The sequence below is a fragment of the Diadema antillarum genome, unplaced genomic scaffold, assembly GCF_040938485.1.
Source record: "Diadema antillarum isolate AM-2024a unplaced genomic scaffold, OU_Dant_1.0 seq00000821_RagTag, whole genome shotgun sequence".
Taxonomy (NCBI): Eukaryota; Metazoa; Echinodermata; class Echinoidea; order Diadematoida; family Diadematidae; genus Diadema; species Diadema antillarum.
Window position 1 is genome coordinate 1,973,082 of NW_027271698.1, and position 21,364 is coordinate 1,994,445.

At 39.4% G+C, this 21,364-nt stretch overlaps 1 protein-coding gene across 5 annotated transcripts in view; it reads left to right on the forward strand.

Moving 5' to 3' along the window:
- LOC139739849 (gamma-adducin-like) overlaps nucleotides 1-21,364 on the forward strand; it is a 119,637-nt gene that overhangs the window by 40,986 nt on the left and 57,287 nt on the right. The window lies entirely within an intron of this gene.

Here is a 21,364-nt window from a genome sequence, read left to right on the forward strand (position 1 = left end):
CCTGTCTTTAAATGTTTTTCATCCATGAGCCTTGTGATAGTAAGCAATACTAAAGCAATCACAGGCTGCTTAAACGTTTTCTTGTATTCATCTTTTGCTCATAATGAGTGAGAGTACATCTGTCCAGTTGTCATTTCCCACAGAACTGTACAAATTACATTCATCCTGGAATTGCCTTTTTTTTTTTTGGTCAGTTTTCTTCACCCAGTACCACGATGCTCATTACTCACTACTCCCATTTATGCTCCAGATCATGTGAAAATGAAAACCAAGTTTTGCTTGTTTTTTATTCACTGTCAGTCACCATTTTTCTGTTGGTTACAGCCCCAGCTGTAGAAGTGGTAAAAGCACTTTAGCTGCAGTATGAGTCAAGAGGGGAACCTTGCTGTTTAACCCTTTGTCTGCAATAGCTGTCACATCTAATGGGAGAGAAATTAGCATAGGATTAATTGCCAGTCAGCGAGGAGGTGATTGTAAAATCAGCTGCTCCCATCCAGCACAGGCGGTAACAGTATCACCACCTGTCTAGTCCGTACCAGCAGAGGTCCAGATCAAACATAGAAAGCCAGGTTGAGACTTTGAAAGCGAGAAACGTCCCCTCATTGGCCCGATCTGGCACCGCAGTGTGATGCGTTTCCAGAAACGTATGGTTGGCAATATGTGTGAGAAATAACATTTTGGCGGGTTTGCAAACAGCCCCAACGTGTATTTGTCCAAGAGCTCCGTGTATATTTAAGTTAGATAGCCATGTTTGCCATGTCTTGCACACAATCAGAGATCAAAGTCTGGATGCTTTTAGAACTGTTTACTACTCTTGCCTTGGTTGTATGGTTCAGTTCCTACATTTCTTTCAAAAAACATAACAAACTCCGTGCCCATTACCCAAAGCAAACACGTCATAATCTTGTCTTGCCCACAACTCACACTACAGGGAGAAAACGAGGGAAAAATTTATAGTCTGATATGTGATGAATTCAATTTTCTTCAATCTTCTCTATCAAAACCGAAACTAAATGTTGCATGTATTGAATTCATGGCTTCATCTTGTTGTATCATGGACTATTTTTCTTTTTGTAGTATTTGGAAGACAGTAATGTTCATGATGTGCATAAACAATGATATTTCTTCCAGATGCTTTCGTGCTTTCATTATTGGACAAGTACCCCACTTATTCCCCCTCCCCCCCAAAAAAAAAAAAAAAAATTTATAAAGAGAGCAAGAAAATCAAACTGGGATTTTGCACATGATTGAAGAATCTTGCTTATATTATTAGTTTCTGGAATACAGGATAAACAACTACCTTGGGAGTACTTGAGATGGAAGCTTACTTGTTCTCCCCCTCCCAAGCTACCCTCTTTAAAGCTCTTTGCCACTCAGTTCCAGGGGCATTTATGCTGGAGTGAGGCATCATAAATAGTTGATATTGCCCTCCACTTTGTCTGGCGCCAGGGAAAATTAATGAGTCGTAGCAAAAATTGGTGCAGTCTTGGGCCTCCCTCCTCCTATTTTGCCTCCCCCGCGCAGCCTGTTGCATGCTTGATTTTACTGTGCAAAGTTCTAGGAGGCACAGTTTACCTTATGCTGCACAAAAGTTAAAAAATGCCTGTACTTAAAATGTTGGATATGTATTTCAACATGAGGCACAACCCAGAAAGAGTAGACTTGGGGGAGTTTGATATTTAAACCACAGTGTCACCACAAAATGGGAGATTAGAGTGAAATAATGTTCGGTTCTCCATAGAAGTACTAGCCTTCGACTTTTAACAAGCTTCATTCGTACTTTAATTTAAAAACATAAATGGAAGAGTATATTGTCAAATGCTAAAACAGTCAAATTACATTATATGCATGGTATCAGATGCAGTATTTTGTTTTATTGCCAAAAATACTGTAGGTTTCATGGAAAACACTATTTTCCCCCAAATTACTTTACTACCCTTGTCTATCGCAGAAAGTTAAGAATACTATTTTTCCACCAAGAAGATGCCTTTTCAGTCCTTACAATACTGCAGTGCTGATTGCAAGGTTGGCATCCCTGGTGTTACAAGAACACAGTGCATTCTGAGTTTCCTGTCAGACACGCAATGCTGCATGAAAGGAATTTTCTACACTTGTTTCTAAATTATTTGTCCTTTCCTGTTCCCATCCATAGCCCTTGTTTCTCATCGGCAGGAAACTCATATTTGTTCAGTTTTTGTCACAGAGCAAACGAGCTTGCTTCCTGTTGAACACCTTGTCCACAAAGGCAAGGCCATTTAGCCCAAGCAAAGCTTAGGATGCTTCTTATTAATCTGTTCACTGGTAAGATCCTGTGAGGGGTTGGTATAGAATGGAGCCAGTAAAATCACAGAAGATGATCATCACCGTCTAAATCCCATGATCTGTGTTCATGGACAGAAACATCCTTGGTGTCTTTCTGTGATGGATACATACAAACGAAACAAACCAACAAACCAACCAACCAGCAAAAAACAAACTCATACTGTGGAAGGGCAGGTTCATGAAAGATAATTAAATGTATCTCTATATAGGTAGGATGCACATAGAAAATACAAACGTAGGGTATGGAGGAGTTTGCTGGGGTAGAAAAATCACTTTCAATACAGATAATAAATGAGATTAAACTTGGTATTCCTGTGCTCCCAGTGTCAGTTTGGAGAGATTTTTGCATGTCCTACAAAACTGTAAGTAGTTGGCATTTACCGATGGCATTCTCCTGGTGATCATGTTGAAGATAAATCAGGTGCCCGTACATATCGGAAGCGTACACTTATCATGTATGTTGGAGTTCTTGGAATAGGGTTGTTATTGACTGTGATTGATGGGGACTTTGCTCTGAAGTAGTTCCAGAAGGTCAGGTAAAAAATGGCCACCCATGAGAAAGCATGTGAAAACTAGCTTTAGGAATTGATTTTCGTCAGGCCTGTACTCTAGGACAGAGACCATATTGGATGCCTGACCTTCGTATAATCTGCTTATAAAATTGCAAAGCGGAATGCATGTGTGCTGCTTACAGGGAGGTTACAGTACTTGTTTTAGCATAACATTAATCAGGTTTCAAGCACGGCAGTCATATTTATGTTGTATAAAAGAGGGATGTATTTTTCCCTAATACTATAGGCTAAGGAAAACTGTGAAGGAAAACTACTGCTCAGTTTGACCTCACAGGACGTGTCAGGGCTCGACACTAACCTTTTTCTCTGGTGACCTCTTTGGGCCACTGAAATATTTAAATCTGATATTTTGGTGCCCCCCCCCCCCCCCCCCCCCCCCCCCCCACAAAAAAAAAAAAAAAATGTAGTGGCCTGATATAAATGGAAACATAACAATCCATTTTGAATCTCAAGTGCCTAATCAAGGCCACCAAAAGATAACCTTTTTCTAAAATTTGATGGCCCGACATTGATATTTTGTGGCCTGGGGCCACTGAGCCACTGCTGATATTGAGCAACTGCATAATGCAATTTTGATAGTCTGCTTTGGTGGATAGATGAATATGAATTAACACACCTTTGTTGATAAGCAATTAGATTAACACTGCTCACAAAAAAGGGTTTTAGGCAACTATCACAGAGTAAACAGTACCGGTACTCAAAGATCACACCTTGCATATATCACCTAATCGTGTGTGTGTGTGTGTGTGTGTGTGTGTGTGTGTGCATGTTTGTGTGTGTATGTGTGTCTTTGTGTGTCTTTGTGGTGAGGTGGGTATAGGAATTGTTAGGATGATAACCTGTAGTGAACTTGATGCCATTAAAACTCATGGGTTAGATAAGGTGTCATTGTTATCTGTTTTAATGTTTAAGGAAATAGTTGTTGGGTTTTTTAATTTGTTTTTTTTGGTGTGTGTGTGTGTGTGTGTGTGTGTATTTATGTAACATGTGTTTGTGTGTATGTAACCTGTGTTTGCACACTTTCTGTCTTGTGAGGATGTTTTGACCCTTGGCCTCATTTCTGACGTCAAGAGCGTCCCCCTTTACAAAGGTCGTCAAATCTAAAGTGGAGTTTGAGAAGTTGAATGCATGTTTGCGATCATTCTGTCTGCATGTATTACAAGGCCAAAAAAATTGCTTAAAATGTCACAAATAACAAACCTCTGCTGAAGCAATTCTCTATCCTTAAACGAAATGGAATTTAAACATGCTAGAAAGAAACAACTGGTTTTTCTGAGTAGACTTTATAAAAATTCCAAGTTTTATCTGAATTTCCTTTTTCCCTTCATCATCTGATAATTTGATCTCTACCTTGTTACCTGAACTTGCAAAAGTTTTTTTTTTCCATCTGGAGATTAGCCTTTCATGTGGTAGATTATAAACAAAATGATGCATAAAAGATGTGGTAGACAAAGCTGTAGGCCTTCATCCTGGTAGCAATATATTTCCATCGTCACAGAATCCAATTTACTTTGAGTAAATCAGTTGCCATTGTTGGCTTATAATAGTCGGGCAATTATCAGAGTACAATCCTCATTTTAGAGCATTTGTACCCATGAATTGGTGCACTGGTCCTGCTTGAAATCTGGCTGTTCGAGGTAGGCCCTAAATGTTGGATAAATAGCCTACAGCTTGGAATACATAACAGGGTGGATTTTGCTGTAAAACTGATGAAGATAGCAATGTGCTACATTGTAGTATTAAAACACAAAAGATGAATTGTGATACATTGTATGTTTGGCATCATGGAGGACGATGTGTATCAGAGCAGACATGAAAACACAAGGTATTGTGTAGTCGTGATAGCATCGAAGATTCCTGTGTAGTATTATTATTAAACTCCTTGGAGATGCATTGCAGCATTGAGACAGGTCTTCTACCGAGCGGCATCTAAATTGTGAGGCATTCATCATATATATGTAGCCCTTTGGATATCAACAGGTATTGAATGGAACTTTAAGGTCGTAAGAAGCCAGACTGAGTGCAGAAGTCTCACTTTTGTGTTGAACAGGTTCCAGCAAGGCCGTGTGCAGTGTACACAGTCTTATGACCTTCTTCCATTCATTTCCATTCATTTGTGATGACCCATGGGGTCATTCATTCATTCCCCGAGGTACCCACATGGCCGTTTGTTGCTGAAGAAAAGGAATACATGATTTAAGGAAGGGTGTTATTGCTGGCAGCTTGTGACTCATTCATTGTTATGTGGCGTGCTCCTCCTCAGGTCTGAATTTCATCACTTGGGAAGGTGATCCCATGGCCGAAGAAAAGTGAATTTCAGTCGAATGGTATCTCTTGGCCTTAAGACATGGTTGTCCCAGGGCAAGGGGCTGAAGCTGGATGAAGGAGACATGTTTTTACTGGCTCTTTCCAATTTCATGTGGCGGGGCTAAGAGTCCCTGGGGGCAGCATTTATGATTCACGCAGAGAAGAAAAGGTGGGGGGGGGGGGGGACATAGAAATTGTGAATATTATTCCTGCCCTGGACACAATGATTCCAATTTCTTTTAGAACCTGCCAAGCTTCCTTTTGGAGATTTTGAAGAAGGTTTTACTTCCCTGCCTAATTTTGTGTCCGTGTTTTGAAAGAACATTAAATTATCCAATGTTTCTGTTCATTTAATATGCCTTGGCTGCACATATGTGTGATGTTTGTGTACTTAACTTTGTGTGTATTTCCCAGTTGTGACACATTCCTGGCTGATGACTCACTGGGGGGGGGGGGGGGGGGGGGGGGGAGAGGGGATGAAGACTGAACAACCAGTCCAAGCAGTTGTGGAGATGATAAACCGTTTCTTTCACAACATTTAGATTTCAAATTTGTTGCAGAGTTTTGCTGGTTTCTCACTATTGCTTTTAGTGTGCTCACCTCTACATAATACTTTAATACGAAATGTACTATAATATGCAAAGTGTGTGTGCGTATGTGTATGTGTCTATGTATGTCTCCTTATGTGTGTGTTTGGATGTGTGAATGTGTTGTGGCATGTGGGAACTTTATAAAAGAAATGGTTCATTTGTAAATTTGGATAGCAACATCTGATATCAATTCACTGTGTACTTCAGTTTGGTGTAAAGATTCAATGAGGTAACTACAGTAGGACAGCTCCAGGTTTGGGGGGAGTGGCAGGGGAAAAAATTACATTATATAGGATAAAGAGAGAAAGAGAAAGAGAGAAATGGGTAAGGGGTCATGTTTCCTCAGAGCTATAGGCCTATTTCATGTGAGAAACGGCCTGAATGGTGGTAATCTTGAATAGGTGATGCTTAATTGTAGGGTTAAACGTGGGAATATAGTGACTTAATGAAGGAGGTAAACACCTGTAGGCATAACCGCCAACAGGCCAATATCATGCATGGGGGATCCCAGGACAATCAGGCAGTTAGTAACCTCAATTTGACCTCTGTAATCATGAATAATAATTCATATCTTTACTTTATGACTGACACCTGCACCATGGTCATGTAATCATAAAAAAAAAATAATAAAGATAAGATCTGCCTCTGTTCTTTGTCATGGTATCATTGAGCTGTGCTTCTCAACCTTTTTCAACCTGAGACCCACTTTGGCTGCTACAAGTGTTTTCAATGCCCATAGTTAGATGAAATATGAACCTTTTTTATATCATTTTTGGCCAACAACACCATAACCCACCTGCAAGAACTTTGTGGCCCAGCCCACTGGTTGAGAAGCATGGTCATAGGGAATGTGTCATTTGGCTTGAAGAGAACCAGACCCTTCAATATTGGTTGAATGACTGTGTTTCATAAATAATTGTCAGAATTTTGTTTGTAATAGGTGATTCATTAATTTGTGTAGGATTCTGAAACAAATGACCAGCAAATTGAACAGAGTTTATAATACAAATCCAGAAAAGGGTGTTGATGACAGTATAGGCTGTGCTATCCAAGTCATGTGCAAGGTTACAGGGTTCGAAATTGGCGATGGTCCGCTGGCCATTGGCTACCCAAAATCACGTCGGACTAGCTAAAAATCTTAAAATTCTGAAGTTACTAGTCCATCTGGCTTGCCAAAATATTGCTTCAGTGTCAAAATTTATTCTAAGTAGTCCGCCTGGCTAGTTAAAAATAAAGTTAAGTGCGACCCCTGGGTTATTTGGGACTAGTGTACATTTTTCTGTTGTAGCAAATATTCATGCCTCTACTTCAGATTTTATCTCAAGAGTAATGTATGCTCATTTGAACCATGCCATTACTCATCTTATAAATGTCATACCTTTCATGTAGGATTAATTATGGAAAATAGGGCTGTGTTGATTTTGTAGGTTTCCCAAAACTGCACTACAGCTCCAGCAGAGTAGAGAGTTGGGAATGTAGTCTTAGGAAGTTCATAATTCAATTTAACAGAATCACATTTCTATCAGCTTACCTGCTTTGCAACCAGTCACCCCTCCTTGCCCTGAAGCTACACTGTACATTGTTTTAGTGCTGCAGAAGAAGAAAGAAAAACATTTGTTTTGATGACTTGAAAAGAGCCTAACCTGAGGGGCCACTCCCACATTGACGCTAAAGAAGAGTTCCAATGAGAAGGTAATAGTGTACAAAGAAATGATGAACATGCTAGAAGGTGTAATGTGTTATTTTGTAGAGATCAAGATATAATATGTCAATATGAATTCAGGCAGCAGTGTATGATTCTATCTAGCTACTGTTGAATGAAGTATACATGCATGCAGTTGAGATCTTGTCAATGTAAATTTCTTCTGTTTTTCTGCACTTGGAACATATTTGAATCAGTGCAATCTGATGTACAGTGTATGTACGTTGCACATTGTTACATTAAATGAAAAACACTCTCCTATCACACAAAAGGAACATTTTTACATATTTGCCAAAGTTTTTTTCATTCAAGTTTGTCCAATTCCATAGGAAGAGAGGTTTTCCCATAGCCCTAAATTCTGCCATTTGATTTTGGGGAGTGGAAGAGAAAATTCAAGGGGCAGAAAGGTCAACCTGGGTCATGATACCATGGTAACAAACTACAGGCCTCCTAGTGATTGATATACCTTGAATATTTCACATCCAGAAGGTTTGGAGACAAAAAAATATATATATTTACTCTAGACTCTACAGTAAACGCAGTGGTCGGCACCACGACTGAAACAGCAATTCTCCAGTGTACTGGCATTGTACCTAAAGGGCCCAATATTTCTTTGTAAATACCAACTTCCAACATATTGACAAGGTCTGAAAAAAACAACAATAAAAAATATGATCCCATATCAAGCCTGATAGAAATAGTAAAAACAAAAACAAACCCCCAGAAAGACATTTGATTGTTGCAAATGATATTATTCATGCAATCCATGCAGACTTTTATGTAACAAACAATAATTTTAATAATTGTGATTTCTAGATTTTCCATATTGTAGTGGAACAATGATCATCATTTTTAAGGTCGCCTCGGCAAAGGTGTTGATAGAAGTCCCAGCATCCTCTCTGACAAAAGATACATCAATCTCAGCCAGACATCCTCCCAGTGAGATAAGATATCATCTGTCTGTTCATCCCCCAACATTATAGAGGAAGTGTGCCCACGCCTCCCTTTCCTGTCAAATGCACATTACCCAGATGAGAGCCTACAGCACTATCTCATTATCTTCCACCACAGTAATGTTGTATACATCAATTGTTCCCGGATACATTTGACAGATATTGCCCCTTCGGTTGCACCGCCGGTATTATCCGTGCCCGTGAGAAAGGGATACGGGGGCGATATCATCTTGAAGAGGTTTATCATCAGAAGATGTGGATGTTGTGTATTACTCTAATTTCTTCTCCCCCCAATCGATGCCCCCCTCTGTAATTCGTCATAGCCACAGGTAGGCAGGGAAGCTGACTTCACACATAGATACAGACTCGCATCGTTAGCGTTAACATCATGTCATCCCGTGGTTTAGGATGAGAGAAGGCTAGCTAGCTAGCTAGCTTGGCTCCGTGCATAGCACTGCTCTGGCTCATCCTTGCACTCAAAACAGGGTGTGTCTCTCCTCCACTCTCCACACACTCTCCTGTACCCACACACACACACACACACACACACATACCCAGTTATTGGCAAATACACACACACACATACACACAGGCACACACATGCATACACTGCGTTTCCGCTTGCATTGCTAGCCTCCGAGCTGCCCTCCATTACACAAGGTAATATTTCTGTTGCGAAAAATCTCAAGCAGAGCTTTAGGGAGTAGGCATACCCTAGTCTCCGTTCCAGTATCCATCCCATTAAATTTCCTTCATGAAACAGCCACATGTATGTTATTTAATGAATAAGCAATCCATGGTTTTATTCCAGTTATGCTAGATGTAACTGCATTGGGAAAATGGGATAGATTGATAGTCTTTGTTTCAGACTTCATGTGAGATTTGTTGCATGTCGGTTGGAACCTGTAAAGTGTACTGTGTCATAGGCTACTGATTAGTCGTGAGTTTTGGCTGTCTTCTGCCGCGAGGAATGCTATGCAGGCTAATGAACATGTGGAGTGGGCTCAGCGCAGGGAAAGTTGAACCCATCTCTCATGTGGTCTTAACTTGCAGACCCTTTTTTATTATCATCTAATATATCTACCTAATACAATAGAACATAATATTCAGGCAGAGAAAACAATGTCTGTTTCCTTAAACTACATCTGGGATTTATCTAGAATATAGCATGTATGACATAAAGAGTATGATTAGCTGAACTCTTAGCTTTTGTGGCATATAAACTTTTGATCAGAATTTCCCAAGAAGAATAAGACATATTTTATTGAGATATTATGTTTTCTTGCTGCTAAAAAAAATAATAATAAAAAAATCAATTATTTATTTCATAAATCTTAAGTAAACATACCAGCGTATTCATAAAATGATTTTGAATGATACTCGACAATGCAGATTCAAACATTTGCTATTTACAGCAGTTTATATGTTTGGGAAAGGTACAATTTGATACGAAGTAAACGCCTTGTCTGAAAACATGTGACTTAATTCTATGCAGAACATCATTCAATCTCAAAATTCAAGAAATTTTTAAGTCATGGCAGCCTTTAAAAAAGTCACTACTTAAGGAAAAATACAAGAGAAGGTAATATCAAACTGCATTCAAATGGTTAAATCTTCATCAAAATTCAAAAAAAAAATAAAAAGCAGTTATATGGATAAGAAGATGATAAATTAGTTGATATGTAGTATGCATTGGGTTATCATAAAGCAGACAGTTTTAGGTCTTTTGCATCAGACATTTTTTGTTTTCACTTGTCTGCTTGGCAATTTACATTTAACGTGGAAAAAAAAAATCAGCAGCTTCACCTAGATTTGACCTCGAGCACTGGAAGTGAAATGCCGCAGCCAAATTTCCGCAGCACACATTAGCCGCAGAGAGCACAAATTGCGAGCCGTTTTGTTTCTCCGGGCTTGTTAAAAAACAAAAAAACAAAACGAAAACAAACCAGAACGTGCAGTGCATTGATTTACATAATGTAAGGTCAGGTTGATTACCTACCCTTTTGAACAGCAGCAATTTGCCATGTTATTGAGAGTCGCTGTATTGCGAGGGACTAAGTGGTGATGTGCATTGTGTTGAACGGGGCACAGTGTTAATACTTACCTATTTGTTGATATAAAAGGGCTTAAAACTCCCCTAATCATAAATTTAAAAAAAAATGTTAGAGATGGAAAATCCCAAAGATGTTCACAGCAGAGACCCAAGTGTCATAAGAGGCTGTAGTTGTCATTCTAAATCAGATAAATGGCTTATTCAGTTTGTAGCTTTGATGTCTAATATTGTTCACATGTAGGCATCATTAACTTTGCATTCTGCAAGGGATAGTCATTATATTCCTGAATCCAGCCAGAGCTGTATGTTGACATTAGTTCCGTGACATTTGCTCTTGCACCAATTGCTCCCATGAAATATCTGCATGCTAGGCCAAACATAAAACCTACCTATGAACATAACTCTAAACCTAATCCTAATCCTCACCTCAAACTAAACCTAAAACCCTATCACAACCCTAACCCTCAGTCCTTGGAGAAAATAAGACTGGAGCAGTTGTCGCAGGAGCAAATGTCATGTCACCGTTGACATGACACCATGTGAGTGAGTTTATTCTGGGAAAGTCACTTCCAGTATTATTGTGACCCTCGACATCCACGTTCACACTTTCCCTTAAGTCCATAAACTTCACCTTGAAGTTTGGTGATTGATGACAACGCCAACAATTTCCAAACTATTGCTCATAAATCTCTGCACGAATTACCCCCACATTTATAAGTAAAACGATTTGATTTTTAAGAGGGGGCTTGTCTGGTATCGGTTCCCCTGAGTAATAAACGTCTCCCTCTGAAGCACAGGTTCTCTTTCTGCATTGCGGTCATTGCTAAATTAATTGCATGGCTGATGCCATCATAATTCACCTTCTGTTCTGTGCCGGTATGACTTGCACGCTGTGCCTTTAAGATAGGAAAATGGTGGGAAATTATGGTCTTTCAGCTCTGAATCTGTGGCAGGTTTGTCTGCCGCAGCTCCGAGAGATTGCTCTGTTATACCTGTGTTGATGCCTTCCTCCCAATTCTGTGGACATTTCCTTTAGATCGGCAACCTATTGGGCTGGTAGGGGTTAATATTGAATTAAACCCGCATCACTCTGTACCCGACTGAAACATGAAAGGAATTTTTCCTAGCCTGTTCATCAGTGGGCTTACTGCAATCAACAAACTGTTCTAATAGGGAAGGGCAAATTGGTGCGTGCATTGGGACGGTGTGCCGCTTAATTTCTGTATTCATGCAAACATGGCATTTCCTGTAGAGTGCATTTTGTATCTCCAACCTGCGGTGTATAATGGGCTCGTGGAATGGAAAGCTGACCTTTTCACTTCACATCCGAGTATTGGGCATAGCACTTTTATGGACCGCCACAAAGTAGGCAATTATGATTGTTATTATAGATGCCACAAAGTTGCAAGCATCATCATTAGGTTGTTTGTGAATAGTTGCAGTGCAACCAGTGTCAAAAGTATGTTTGTATAATCCTGTGTCATACGTTTTTTCCAGAATAAAGTTTGGATATGGATGAGCAAAAGCAAATGTGCATTAGTAGGTGATGTTAATGGTATAAAAAAATGGTGAAACAAAGCGACTGATTTTGGAAAGACTGCTTGAAATCAGACAGACGTAAACCCTTTGCCTCCTAGTTATGGCAATTTCCCACAGACTCCTTATACACCTGTTACCCAATGTGTAATGGATAAAGAACTGTGATGTAATATGAACTGCATCTTTTAATGGGATTATAAGATTTAACAAGGAAGCCTGTATGGGAGGGAAACCTTATTACTTTTAGTCTGCCCTTACATTGTTGTGTGAGGCAAATGAAAAAAGAAAAGTAGGTACGAGGACATATTTCATCAACTGCAGCTAGGATGATAATAGATCACCATGGCAACCAGTCTTCTCCCTGGCACCAAGGACTTCATCTGGTAATAGATGAGAAAATGATGGCCATTTCTAAAACAACTAAGGACAACAATAAGGAGGCTTGAAGCCTGTTGATAACAAGTGGTATTATGAAAGGCATATGAGTATAAATGGAGCACAAGCAATGCCCACACACAGCGTAGACATTTCTGCTCATTCAAAAATGCTTATGACCTTAACCCACTAATAAGAAAGCCCAATGAGTTTTCGACCATTCCATGGAATGCCTGAATTACGTGATATATCTCGGTGAGCATATTACATGAATGGCAATGCATAATGAGCGGCTAGAGTGGGTAAATTCGTCACCATTGTATTCCGTCTGTTCCTGCCGCAGGGGAAGGGGGAGTTTGGACGGTGGGGCTATTATTATTCAGTGACCGCAAAACTAGATTGAGACTCAGGCCAAGTATGTGTCATAGCAAATAAGTGTAAGATGGTTCGAGGGAATAAGATGGAATAAGTAAGAAGAAGGGGAGGGGGGTGGGGACGGGGGCTGTGATTGGAATGAGCTGTACACGATTCTGTGACTCATTGTCTCCAATGCAGAGTGAGTCATAAGGAACCCCAAAAAAGGCAGAGTCCAACATAGGGCAGACATTGGAAATGAGTTCTGTACCGTTTTCTATTTTTCCTCCTCTTTCTCCTCCCTCTCTCTCAATCTATCTATCTTTCTGTCTATCTCAATCTGTCTATATCTCTTTCTCTTGCAGTCTTGCTTTCGCTTGCATTTTGAATGTTCGAGGCCGCTCCAGTAGACTTCACAATGGTATATCCTGCTGGGCGCCATCCATAGAAATCTTGACACAGATTTTTTTTTTTTTTTCTGGCAGAGAAGTTTCCCTACCATGTCTTACCTGCTTTCTGACGCGACTCCCACTGTTCATGATGTCCAGGGCCTGACGTCTGAAAAGGACAAACGTCGACTGCCCCAAATATTTTCTCTTTTCTTCTCCTCTCTGCCACTCGTGCTTTCTTGTTTCGCAGACTACAGTAGCAGCGTTTCATTATACTTGTACTTTGAAGGAAAATTCTTCGTGAAGAAAAAGTTGTTTTGATTTTTGTCCATGAAAGGGGAGCAACAGACCATTGATGGAAGGAATATTAATGAGAAAACCATGAGAATCGGAGTACATTTGTATCAATATGTCGTATCGTGTATCAGTGTATCCAGGGTAGTGGCTGTTATGCTCCTGTGACTTTGCATATTTGTTTTATAGCCTAAATGGTTAGTCACCGACACAACATTTGCATGGAACAAATTGTATTTAAGATCACATAGTACATTTTATTTGACATAATGTAAAAAAAAATAATGATCTCTGTGCAGATTGAAAAAAAGTGTATTAAAAAAGATTTTGACACTCTGAACCTTCATGTTTCAGTAGAATGTGGATTTAACTATTGCTAGATTTCCCTGCACTAGTCAGCTGATATAATTAAAGGAAAAATTATCTGCCCTACACATGTAGCTATCCATACTGTAAAGCAAGATATTTTCGCTGCATGAAATTTTTGCGAATTGTCACTGGCATTCAGTGCATATGAGTGTAGACATGAACTTTTGCATGCATTTTAATTTTGCAAATCTTGGCTCTAGCAAAATTTGCAAAATTAAAAGGAATGCAGACATTCCTGGTTTTACAGTACTCCATATAAAATAGAACAACTGGTAGCGTGCTTAGTCTACTTCTGCTGCATTTAAATGTGTGATAGACTGTCATCTCTGTCATTTGTAACATTTCGTAACAAAAAAGTGGAGATAAAAACGAGGAAGAAGATGAGAGTGGGAGAGAGGGAGACAGACAGACTGACCTGTGACACACAGACAGTCAGACAGACGGGCAGACGGAGGCAGAGTAGAAGCGTGACCCATTTAGTTGAGATGTGGAGGACCCGTTTCTGAGGGAGACATTGTTTGCCCTGTTCTTCCGGTATACATTGAGTCATATTGCGTTGGCGGGGATTCTGTGAAGAGGAGAAAAGGTTTCTTGAACAGCTTCATTACCCTTCCATCCTTCAGTGCATGTCTTACATCAGAGATATCATAATAATAATTCATGAGTTTTTTGTTGTTGTTGTTGTTTTTTTTTGGGGGGGGGGGAGGGGGAGAAAAGGATTTGGAGAGGGTGGGTTTAAAATGAAATAGATTCAAAGATAATACTCTGTACAATCAATATTGTAATGAAGTAGCTGTTCCCTAATATGTGAAAACCTAGAAGCAATACCCCAAAACTAATGCGATAGTGTTCGAATTAATGAATTCTTGCATCAGGTTGCTTTTGTCAAAAATGATTGACAAAATGCCCTTCATCAACATAGTCTTGATGAGCAGTACACACCTGACAATATTCAATAAGTCTGTATCGGTTGCAACTTTTGGTCATTTGCATTTTTTCTTCCTTTACTGCGAGATCTTCTTTTCATATCAGAAACTGAGATATTGTTAGGGTTGTGTCAGAGGCAGGAATTATTTTTTCAGGAGTGATAAATCATTTGACCCCAATAGAAGGATGCACCCTAAAGTCTGTATTACTTCCTATAGGCTTCCTGATCAAGGAAGTACTTCTCATCACTGAGGGATGTTACCCTGGAGTGTGGAAATAAAGCTCATCTTGATGTTTTGGTTTTGCTTTTGGTTAGATTACAAAGGACACACTTATTTGGTGTAGTAACCTGGGGTCTGTTGTATGAAAGTCTTATAAGAGAAAGAGACTTTTCGCTCATGAGACACACTTATGAGAGAATTCATGAAATTGATTTTACTTCTCTTTGAAAGTCTGTCATAGCTTCATATGAGTGACTTTGGCCATTCTGAGATCTATGTAAAGACGTTAATATGTGATGGTGTCATGAAAAAGACCCCTGGTCTTTTTTATTGTCTATTAGATCATATTTTTCATGTGATTTCTACCATTAGATAGACTTGAGTGCATTCTCTGTCCTGATTGCAGAGCCATCATGCTTCTTGACATCGTTTCATTAATGAGCACTACCAGTAGCTTCACAGTGCAATATGCTGGTTTGCAGTATCTAGAGCACTGAATTTCGTCTTTCCCCCATTGCTTTTAATATATGATTCGGCACGCCATACACCGGGGTACCGTTGTAACCCGGGGTACCGCGTTGTATAGCGCCATCTCATGCCCATTATTTATAATGCGTATCCAAATTCAGATACGCCGATTCCGAATTCGGATACGGCAAAGTCGTCGCAATGAACTGGCACTATAGGTGTTTTTCAAAATACACTTGCATGCATTAATTGTTTCATAATCACAAATAAGAAAACATTTTTGTGCATAATAATACTAAAAGATATTTTGACACATTTTTTGGTAAGCCAGGGTACAGCGCTGAAAAAAAAAAATTAATTCAACAAAATGGCGAATTTTCATTTGGTACCCCAGGGTACCAAATATTGCATCATATTTTCAAAAAGGTGAGTGAATATGACAAGCAAATTGGAATATTGACTTTGGTACTGTAGAGCTTTTAAATGAGTATATGAGAGGTAATCATGCAACATACAAATCCTGTCTGTGTATTTGTATGTCGATCTGTAATGATAAATGACCGTTCAAAACCTTGTATCTCAAAATCATGAATTTCAGGAGAGTTAAAAGCTGTTTACAAAAAATAATGAACTGTTAACTGTAATAAGCAAAGTAGCATCAATCTGGACCTCATATAATGTAGAAATGTTGTTTGGGATTACATTAATAACTGTAATGATTTGAAATTAAAATCAGAATTTTTTATTTTCAAAATTGAGTCTATTTTTTTTAAATATAAAGTATATACCAATTTGTGTCTTAGGTCTTGTTTCCCCAGGGATGATATATATAGTACATATCTTTATGTTTGTATGTTTGTGTGTGTGTATAATATGTATGTGTGTATATGTTTGTGAGTGAGTGTGTGTGGCCCAACCAGCAATAAGGACTGTTGATACCTAGAATTAGATGACAGATAGGAATACAAAGATTCCCTCGAGTGCTCCCATCTGATTAGCAGTGTGAATGAAACCGAGATGGTCCAATACCAAGTCATCCCTGGCTCAACCCACTGCACGCTCTGTTAATTATCTCCATGGCAACGGCAATGATACACACGGGCATGCATCATTTCCTGGATGCAGGCTGGGCTTAATGGAGGATATTCCCTGTGGAATGAATTGGCTAATTAACTTGTGTCCTCTCTTAGTGCTATTTTGTCCAGTGGTTTTATCTCCTCGTTTATTTTAGAAACTTGTTAAAAATTGCATTTTTTCATCCTGTGTTGCCTTCACATAACTCAATCTCCTTTAGATTACACTTTTGCAATTTGATTTTTTTTTATAGCTGCTTGGTGTAAACATAATTAGAGCCAGTTATCCATGAATAATATATCTGAGTTAAAAATGTTAATTTTCTCTTTTGACATGTATTTTCATGCACATGTAAGGGATGAAGTTTATTTTATCATTTTCTCATTTATCATGTCAGTCTGTCTTTCCCATTTGATGAGTTCGGTGCAAACTGCAGATGCTTACATGACACAAACACTTGATAATTTTTAAAATTTTTCCCCAGTGTAAATTCACTGCTGATTTCATACGAAACTGTGCCATACTTATAGTATGAGCAACATTGTATGATTTGCACTAAATTTTGCACCACATACCCAATCTTCACTCATTCTTGTAAAAGCATACATGATTTGGTTGGGATGTTTTGTGGGAAACGAGGCTCTTAAGTGTGAGAGGAAGAGGATGATGAGTTGGTAAGAGTGTGAGTAGCTTGGAGTTAATGGGGCATGAGACAAAAGGGTAATTGTAATTTTATGCATGTGATGAGAACAAGCAGCATTATACCACTACCTCCATCCCTGTCTCATTTGTGAAAGTTGCAATGGAAGTGGGTCTGCAAATACGTGCCATGATTGTAGCCGGGCATGAATACCGATGGTGTTTGAACAGGCTAATAAGTGACGTCAGAACAAACAGACAGACACTGACTGTACTCAGCTGGGGTTGTTTGTTGCACGACAGCAACGAGGGACGATTTATAGGATGCTTTTCTCCTTAACTCTTTCTCTCCCCCCCCCCCCCACCATCCCCTTTTTGTCCTGAATGTGACCTGTACCTCCCGCACTCCATCCCGATAATGTCCTGCTGGCCGGGTGTAGAACTGACCCCTCGTTATAGCATCAGTGCGTGACAGATGTCTTGGGAAGACCTGTCCTCATGGACCACCATTGAGGGTACATTGTACTTTCACATCTGAAATTTCCAACTCTGCTTTAAAAAAAAAAAGAAAAAAAAAAGAAAAAACTATCTCTGAAATATATATGAGGATGGATGTGGAATGCAGTTATTGACACATGTCTTTAGATTTCTCATGTACAGAAAGGAATACAGTAAATGAGGAAGACACTTGTGAAACAACTCTGTATGAACAAAATTAGTAATGTATATATACCCAGTACCAAATTTTTTTAGTACTGGAGTATGGAATCAGGCATTGGTTATGAGAAGCGAGTAATGTGAGGAAATTTCTTTATTTGCTGTATGGACCGCTCATAGCTTACATAGACTGAAATGATTTGCCCCACATGTGTTGGGTACACCTCATGCGATGCATCTTTACTGTGATAACTGAAATACTAAATTTCTCTCTTAAGTCAAGAATACCACATTTTTTTGAAGAGTAAAATTGTTAAAGATGCTAAATAGCATTAACTGGCAAGGTCAAAACCATGTTGCTCCGTGACAAATACAAAAGCAGTCCCATGAAATATTTCCATGCGTTAATATTCTTAGAAGTGAGTGAATGATTTGATGCAGCTCGTATTCAATCTGTCTTGTACTCCAACCTTCTATGTTTTTAATAGAGAGACAGTGCTAAGTTAGATTCAGTGGGCTTTCCAAGCCATTGACTGGATGAGAAATAAGGCTAGCACAGTAGTAAACAAGAGTTGTGATTCTGCCTGAAGGCTGCTGGTACAACCTGCAAAAAAACCTTCACGATAAAGTCTTTTATAAGCCACTGACAATTGCCTCTTTAACATGGCAGCTCATTTTATTCGCCAGGCATGGTATTCATACCAAGGGGTCGTTTATGGGGATAAATAATACTTTTCTGTTTCTTATGGAGCACCACTGCCTCCTCACAAATGCCTGGTGTTTATTCAGTGCAATCATGTAGACTACAGCTCAAATGTCTTCAGGTCCATCCAGTTCTACTTTATTCATGGCTCATGGGAAGGTCGTCTTTTCAAGCTATAGACATCTCTTCATGATAACTATTCTCCTCCCTGTATTGATGGAGGAAGATAGAATCATTCAGAGTTTGAATAGACTTCTCGGTGTATAGGAGTTCTGTCTGTTTCTTTGAGAGGAAGGTTATCCAGCAATTTGATCTCACATTGCAAGCAAATCAGGTGTTGAAATTCTAAAATGCATTGCTACTACTCCTTGAAGTGTGTGGGTATTCTGTTTTTTCCTAGTAGACATGATGAGACAGGGCATCAACTGCATTCATCTTGACGTGCAATGATTAGCAAACCAGCGATGCAGTCTGCTCTACTATCATACACATTTTAGCCCAATATTACATCTGGCCTCCTGTGGCGAAACTACCGGTTTTTACCTTGGTCTGGTTTTTGTATGAGTCTGTGTTGATTTTCTGGTTGATGAAAAATCTTGTTGGGAAAACATTTCTCAGAGATTAGCATGCTTGAGATATTCGGTACTGTACCTATTCTGATGACACTGTAGGGGGTAGAACGTATGCCTTGTCTGTGTGGTTTTCCAGACAGTTAACCTTTTGGTCTGCGATATGAATGCGACAGCTTCATTCCTCTAAGCTATGCAGCGGTAGCTGCCAGGGGTAACAAGTGCACTGATTAATTAGCTGGCCTGCAGGAATCAATATTGATTGCTGCTTGACCATCTCAATCAGCTGGTGGTCGTTTTAATTTTAGCCTCCAAAATCTGGACATATCAGTGACTCATGGACAAGTCACTGTTGTGGTAAGGGGTAGCTCCCTAGTGGGCGATCAATTTAAGTCCATGTAGATATGTATTTATCAGTAGATTAGGCTCCATGTCGAAATTCATTATGTGTTTAAGAGTATAGGAACTATACAGGTCCAATATCTGAGGTATTGATTCTTTGCGTGTCATTGCTTATTAGCTCATGAATACAGAATATGTTGGGTCAATGACCCCAATAACATGTGACTTGCATATATTTAAAGGAAATCCCCTCTTCTGAATGGCTGGTCAACCAATTTCATTACCCTCAATAAAATCCCCCTGCATACAGAAAATCAAAAGGTTACTGCAGTGCATGATTTGCATATCAGCCAGTAAAACCACCTGAGAGAGTATTAGGGAGTTGACCATGTGCTTGCCCATCCAACACAAAACCAAGTAGATTAAGGCCAAGAAAACAAAACAAAACAAAACAAAAAGAGATTTTAGCTATGGCATGTAATTATCATGACCATACAAACAGTGTACTAGATTTTTCTTCTGAAAGTAATTCTCTGATGCTGAAATCTAGGTTGCCTCAATGTGACTTTCATGTATATTGCTGACAATATTTACATAGATTGTGTTTACATTTCCATGACAACAGATATTTATAACTATCAGAATGTAATTTCCAGTGGTGTGAGGTATGAATGGTAGCGACAAGATAGAATGTAAAACAGACGGCCTAATGAGGGACAAGCTCAGTTGATTCTTTTCTGTTCTTGTTTTGTTGTTATTTGTTTGTTTTTCTTTATGCTTCTCCGTTAGAAAACGCATGGCCACTTGTTCTGTCAGACAGTGGTATAAAAGTGACTTCCAGCTTGATCTCATGCATGTCTTTCCATTGTTTTGTTCTGCGCGTCACGGTGAAGGCACGCCTCGCCTGGGAAGGACAAAAAAATGACAAGGACGTGTACAACCGGATTAGGCCTTGGTGTGTGCAGCCACGATAATACTGTGTACTGACTGAGTGATTTTGTGTTTGTAGAGATGAGTCAGGGGATAGGAGGAGACCCTACTACCAGAGGGGTGGAGATAAGCGTCATGGCCTGGAGTCCATCCATGGTTGACTCTAACAGATAACCCTTCGAGTTGTTGAGCAAATTGTATATCCACGTAATTTTGCCTCATGAATGAATCGTACTGTATGCCGGGATTGCGTATATGATGTGTTTACAGCATAAGGAGAATGATGGTTGAAAAAATTAGTTTGGGAATGTTAAATCATTTGGGAGAGTTGAGTTGTAGTGGTAGCTACCACCATGTTAGGCGCGTATCTTTTTGTCCCATCCCATTATCATATGATGGGAATACACCGTACATCACTCAGTTCTTGTAAAGTTTGATTGTGGTAGTGTGATGATGTGATGAAAGATGGGACATACTGTCTTTTTGTTGTCAGTCTGCAGTCAGGCACATCTACTGCATTCGTAAGACTGTGAGAGTTCTGACTTGAGATGAAGTTTATGATACACAACAGTGGCAGGTGCATCCATGTCACTGGTTGTCATCTCTGGCAGAAGTATAATATGATGAGAGTCTTGACAAAAGGCTACCCCTGTGTGGCCCTAGCAGGCTTGAATAAACAAAGTTCAGTGTGTATCCTGAGTACACTCTTGAGGAGCTGGTGACCTTTTTTCTGAGGACAACTCTAGCCAGGATCCCGCTGTGATAAGGATACAATGATCATCTGAAAATTGGTTACCAGTCTACTGTGTGCACCTCACAATCTCATAACTCATTTAATTTGCAGCAAGTAAACTGTCTGACCCTTGACATTTACCAATCATGTGGAATTATTTCAGGGGCTCTGTTACTGTTCTTTTTATTTCTGTGATCACAAGCACTTCTATTCCTCAGCCATGTTGTCTTCATTGGGTATACCAAACCCATCTTACCAGTGTAATATTATGAACAAGACACA